Genomic DNA, 6,443 nt, shown 5'->3' on the forward strand with positions numbered 1-6,443 from the left:
TTCTTGTTTCTCCGGGACAGAGAGGAATATCAATTGCTCACAAATTAATAAGTTGGTGTAAATAGAAAATAATAAAATTTTGATATAATTTAGTGAACCTCATACTTTTCTTCTGCAACCAACTCGCATCGGGATAGTGAACCTCATATTTAACTTTTGTTGATATCTAATTATTCATGCACTACATTTTCATATTTATTAAAACATGTACCTCTTTCTTAAAATACATCTTCCTCTATGCACATGCTTATTTGATATACTGAATCACTGCAGTACATTTAAAATTTTAAAAAATAGATCACATTATAATGGATTTTTAAAGCATTATTTTCTCTCTCTAAAAACTATTTTTTTAAAAAAAACTCACAACGAGCTAAATATATGATGGAATCAAAATTGAAGGGCAAAGTTGCAATCAGAAGAATTTCAAGAATATAATGACTTTGATTTTGATAAATCTAATAATTCTAACATTATTAGTGAGTTTTGACCAAACTTCATTAATGATTCATTGGTGTATTTTGGTCAAAACTTACTAATGACCTTAGACGCATTTGAATCAATTCAAACTAGAATCAATAAGTCTCCTGAGTCTTACCATACCCTCAAACCTTAATTTCACAGCCTAAATAGCATGTTGCATGTTTTTGCAATTTAGAGAGTATGATTTTGACACAACTCACTATTAGACATAGGTTTATCATATTCACTCAACAATAATACCAATGTATGTATGAAACTCTTTTGACTTTGTATGACTATTAGTAAGTTTTAATTTAAACTTACTAATAGTCTTAGGAATATCAGAGTCAATCCAAACCAGGACTAATGCATTCTTAGGAGCCTCATAAGTTTTATTATACTCTTAAACTTTAATTTCACAATTTAGATAGTATGTTGTGAGTTTTTGAAATTTAGACGGTTCTATATATAAGTTTGGTACAAATACACTATTGAATTTAGGCATATCATATTCACAATATTAATATATTCTTAAAACTCTATTGACTCTAATCATATCTAAAATTTTAAAATTTAAACATTATATAAATATTAAAATCAACTCAAATTGAGACTAATGCACTTTTAGAAGCTTCCTAAATCTCATTATTCCCACAAACTTTAATTCCACAACTTAGATAACATGTTGTAATTTTTTGAAATAAAGATAGTTTTATGGAATTTAGCATAAATTTAAAAATCACTAATATATTTTTGGAACTCTCCTAACTTTAATTGTGTCTAAAATTTAAAAATCTAAATATTGTACGTGTTGTCTTCGATAGCTTCGGGAGTACGCAAACTGATACGGATCGTTGAGGCTAGTGTTTAACACTATCTTCGTAAATGATATTGCTCCGCTACGGTGCTAATGGATAGCAGCAATTCGTTCCCAAGATACAACGACGAACGTCTCGGAATAGTAGCACTCTAAATTCCGAGACCAGCGAACCTTCTCGTATGATTTTTGGACTCCTAATGCACTAGATGAGATGAATGCACAAGGAAGAGAAGAATCGATGAATTGATCGATGAAATCTCCAATCTGGAGAGATCTATTTGTTGGATCGGGTTGGACCGGCTAGAGGGGGTGAATAGACGGTTTAAGTAAAGTCGCAAAATAGACACTCCTTTAAAAAAAAACTTGGTTGCAACTCGATCGTTGCTTCCAAGGCAATTGACGCTCAAACAAAACTCCTTTAGGCGGAGAAGCCTTTACACTTGTAGCACAGAGACTTAGAGAGAATGACAAAAGTAATTGATGATCTAATTCTAAAACTCTAAGTCTATTTATAGCTCAAGAGAGTAGATCTAGATCGTTGATCGTAGATAAACTTTCTCTTGGTCGTTGATCCGTTGATGCGATCCTAACCGTTGAGCAGAGATAGGCTTGATCGTAGCCGTTGAGTAAATAAAGATAAACTTTATCTTTAATAAAAGATAAAGAGAATAATTATCTTTAATAAAAAATAAGTATTTATCTTTTATATGATAAAAGATAAATCTTATTATTTTTTCTTCTTCTTTTTTTCTGCAACTGTCACGTCCAAACGGTCCAAGTCCAAGTCTTCTTCTCTGGGCAAAATCAACGGTCAAAGTCAAAGTCAACAGTTTTGACTTTTGTTGACATTTTGTGGAATCTTCGATTGGGTGATTTCTGGCCAACCAGAATTAGGCTCACCCGAACCCGACTCCGGCCTTTTGCCCCTCGAGCGTGCTTCCTCCCGGATTCTCGTCCCTCGGACTTCGCGCACGTCCTTCTCGCTCCACCGACGTACTCTTCCGTAGCTTCCGCGTCCCTCGGATTGCACCGAGCCCGTCGGCTCACTTCCCCGCGTAATCCTTCTCGTCCGCTACGTCTTACGCTCGACTTCCTCCGTACCTAAGTTCCTGCACACTTAGCAGAGGGATTAGAACAACACAGGACCTAACTTAATCTAGTTGATCACATCAAAACTGGTCGGGGCACCAACAATCTCCCCCTTTTTGATGTGCATCAACCCAGGTTTAGTTAGGGTTAAACTAAAAAATAAACCAAAAATAAACATGTTTAAGGAAAATTAAAACTATAAAACAAAATAAACAGGTTAAAAAGCAAAAAAAAATGTTTCAAGAAAGTTAAAACTGAGTGTTCTACCCCCAAAAAACTTCAAGAATTAGAATTGCTAAAGATTTCAAAAAAATTCTAAAATGACATTTTTACTTAAAAAATAGAAAAATAATTTCATTAAGAGAAATTTTGAAAGTTTTTGTGAAAGTTAAGAGTCAAAATTGATAAAAAAATGAAAAATAATTTTTGACAAAGTCAACATATGGAAAAAAATTTTATTTTTAAATTTTCGTGGAAAATTGGAAAAAAATTGTTAGAAAAATCTAAAATTTTTGTAGAAATCGAGAATAGAGATTTGAGATTGTACAAAAATTTTCAACTTTAAATTTATTCTTTAAGTCCGAAGATAAAATAAATATCACAGAGAGAAATCTTTAGAAAAATAATATTTTAAAATTCAAAAACACTTCAAAAATTTGAATATAAATTATACTGAGTAAAATCAGATCTATGAAAATAATATTTTTATCTATTTTTAAAATTTAAAATTTAATTTTGAATTAAAAAATTATGAAAATTTGAAACAATATTTAAAAATTTTGTAAAATTCTCAGTGGATGAACAACATAATTATGCATCGAGTAAAAATAGAAACACAATTTTTATCACTAAAAAATTAATCAAACTGAATTTTCTAAGATAACAAGAAAACATGTTAATTAAGTAAAAAGGAAAAAAAATATTAATCAGTGCATTCATATGTAATAACACAAAAGAGATCAATTTAAAATAGATTTGGGAACCCAAAATAAGTTGCTATCTACTGGATTAATTAAAAATCTTGGAGGAATATAGTTTTTGGGTACTTTTCTAAGTTGCCCCCTGTGATTTTTAATATACCAGTTCAAATTATCAGGATAACTATTTTTCTTTTGGCGTAAGCATGAAATATCAAGTTCTAATTTTTTAACTAAGTTTTTCAAGTTATCATTCTCATTCTTCAAAACATTAGAATTATCAGACGAAGATGCAAGCGCTAGTTCATTTTTTAATTGTATATTTTCTTTTTCTAATTTACAGTTAGCCTTGAGCATTGCTTTTATTCCAGCATATAATTGATCGTGAGGGAGAAAACATACCTCACTTACCGGGTCGCTTTCGAAAAGAGAGGCTCCCCCTTCGTCATTACTTTCTTCTGATGTTGCTCCTCCTTCATCAGTGCTCTCTTCTTGATGACTTGCCATCAGCGCAATTCCGGCGTACTCCTGAGTTTCTGATTCGTCAGACGAGGTCTCATCCCAGGTGGCTTTCAATGCCTTCTTCTTTTTTGGTTGGTTCTTGAGTTTGGGGCACTGGTCTTTTACATGTCCCTCTTCGTTGCAGTTATAGCATCGGACAGTACGTTTCTTCGGAGATCGTCTTGCTTTCTGCATTCTCGAAAACTTGTTAGATTTAAAAAAACTTTTAAAGTTTCTTACCATTTGTGTTGTCTCTTCGTCGTCCGTCGAGGATTCTGATCCCTTTTCTGTTCTCCTTGTGTTTAGGGCAATATTGCCTATTTTTCTAGATCCTGCACACCGAGACTCATGTAATTCAAAAATAGAAAACATTTCATCTAGCGTACTTACCTCTAAATCCTTGGAAATATAATAGGCGTCGACGATTGTACTCCACTCTTGGGTTCTCGGGAAGGCGTTGAGGGCGTATCGAATAGAATCACGATTACTTACCGATTCGCCGAGTTGGGTGAGTCCGGAGATTAACTCCTTAATTTTAGCGTGAAGTTCTGCCACCGTTTCTCCTTCCGTCATTCGTAGATTTGTCAGTTGATTCCGTAAAAGGTCCTTCCTTGCTGACTTGGCTTCTGAGGTACCCTCATGAAGTTCTAAGAATTTCTCCCACAATTCTTTCGCGGAGTGGTAGGTGCCGATTCGATTTACTTCTTGAGTAGGTAAAACCGTTAGTAGATGGAACTCAGCCTTACCATTGGCGACGGACTCAGATTGCTCTTTTTTATTCCATAAACATTCTTCTTTTTCATCCCCGTTCGTATCTTTTGGAACTGCAAAACCATATTTAATAGATAATAATATATCAAAATCGGTACGAAAAAATACCTCCATTTTCTTTTTCCAGACGGTGAAATCCCCTTCGAATTTGGGTGGATAGATATGCGCTCCGGCCATCGTCCTGTTGCTTTATCGGGCGGTTAGTCCTTCAAAAGCGAACCTCGCTCTGATACCACTTGTTGGATCGGGTTGGACCGGCTAGAGGGGGGTGAATAGACGGTTTAAGTAAAGTCGCAGAATAGACACTCCTTTAAAAAAAACTTGGTTGCAACTCGGATCGTTGCTTCCAAGGCAATTGACGCTCAAACAAAACTCCTTTAGGCGGAGAAGCCTTTACACTTGTAGCACAGAGACTTAGAGAGAATGACAAAAGTAATTGATGATTTAATTCTAAAACTCTAAGTCTATTTATAGCCCAAGAGAATAGATCTAGATCGTTGATCGTAGATAAACTTTCTCTTGGTCGTTGATCCGTTGATGCGATCCTAACCGTTGAGCAGAGATAGGCTTGATCGTAGCCGTTGAGTAAATAAAGATAAACTTTATCTTTAATAAAAGATAAAGAGAGTTATCTTTAATAAAAAATAAGTATTTATCTTTTATATATATGATAAAAGATAAATCTTATTATTTTTTCTTCTTCAAAGTTTTTTTTCTGCAACCGTCACATCCAATGGTTGGTCCAAGTCCAAGTCTTCGAACCCGACTCTGGGCAAAATCAACGGTCAAAGTCAAAGTCAACAGTTTTGACTTTTGTTGACATTTTGTGGAATCTTCGATTGGGTGATTTCTGGCCAACCGGAATTAGGCTCACCCGAACCCGACTCCGGCCTTTTGCCCCTCGAGCGTGCTTCCTCCCGGATTCTCGTCCCTCGGACTTCGCGCACGTCCTTCTCGCTCCACCGGCGTACTCTTCCGTAGCTTCCGCGTCCCTCGGATTGCACCGAGCCCGTCGGCTCACTTCCCCGCGTAATCCTTCTCGTCCGCTACGTCTTACGCTCGACTTCCTCCGTACCTAAGTTCCTGCACACTTAGCAAAGGAGATTAGAACAACACAGGACCTAACTTAATCTAGTTGATCACATCAAAACTAACCGGGGCACCAACACTATTTATACCAAATGAAGAGGTTGAATGTCCTTTGGGTGAGACAATGTGTTCTTTGGCCTGAATCGATCTGGATTGTCTAATCTGAAGGGTTGTAACCTTTCACATAGCCCACTTTAATCTCATCCATCAGATCTGAATGGTTGTGACCCTCAGATCTCTCCTCTTGTCAGGATTTGGATCTAATGATCCATTCGATCTGACGCTTCAGATCAAGTCTCATCCCAAACGGTCAGATCGTGACTCTTCGTGATCCAACGCTCCAGATCGTATCACAAGCGATCCATCACATCTCATGACTACGCGTACGTGCGAAGTGCAAAGTGCGCCTACAAAGCGCCCATTGCGCACGTGCGCGGGTGGTGGGCTCATAGGTGCGAGCACCTGCTTGACCCTGAGAAGAGAGCACTTGGTCTTTTTGTGTTAACTCCATTAACACAGCATCATTAATAAGGAAAGAAAACACATCAAAAATTTTCGATGTGGGACTATTCCCCATGCATTTCCTTATATATAACATTAATTAATAATTAATGTTATTTGGGACGACTTTAAACAATTAATTTCTCATTCACCCTTAATCGATTTTGAGCAAATTAATAGTCTAAATCTATCTACGCGAAACGTAGATTTTGATTTTGAAGTCAATTACAACTTTCATCAATTGATGGCATTCTGATTTTTTCACAAAATCGGGTCCATTAAGGCTCCAATAT

This window comes from Curcuma longa, chromosome 14 (genome assembly GCF_044706935.1).
Source record: "Curcuma longa cultivar G26 ecotype Majalengka, Jawa Barat chromosome 14, ITB_CL_G26_1.1, whole genome shotgun sequence".
In the NCBI taxonomy this organism is placed as follows: domain Eukaryota; kingdom Viridiplantae; phylum Streptophyta; class Magnoliopsida; order Zingiberales; family Zingiberaceae; genus Curcuma; species Curcuma longa.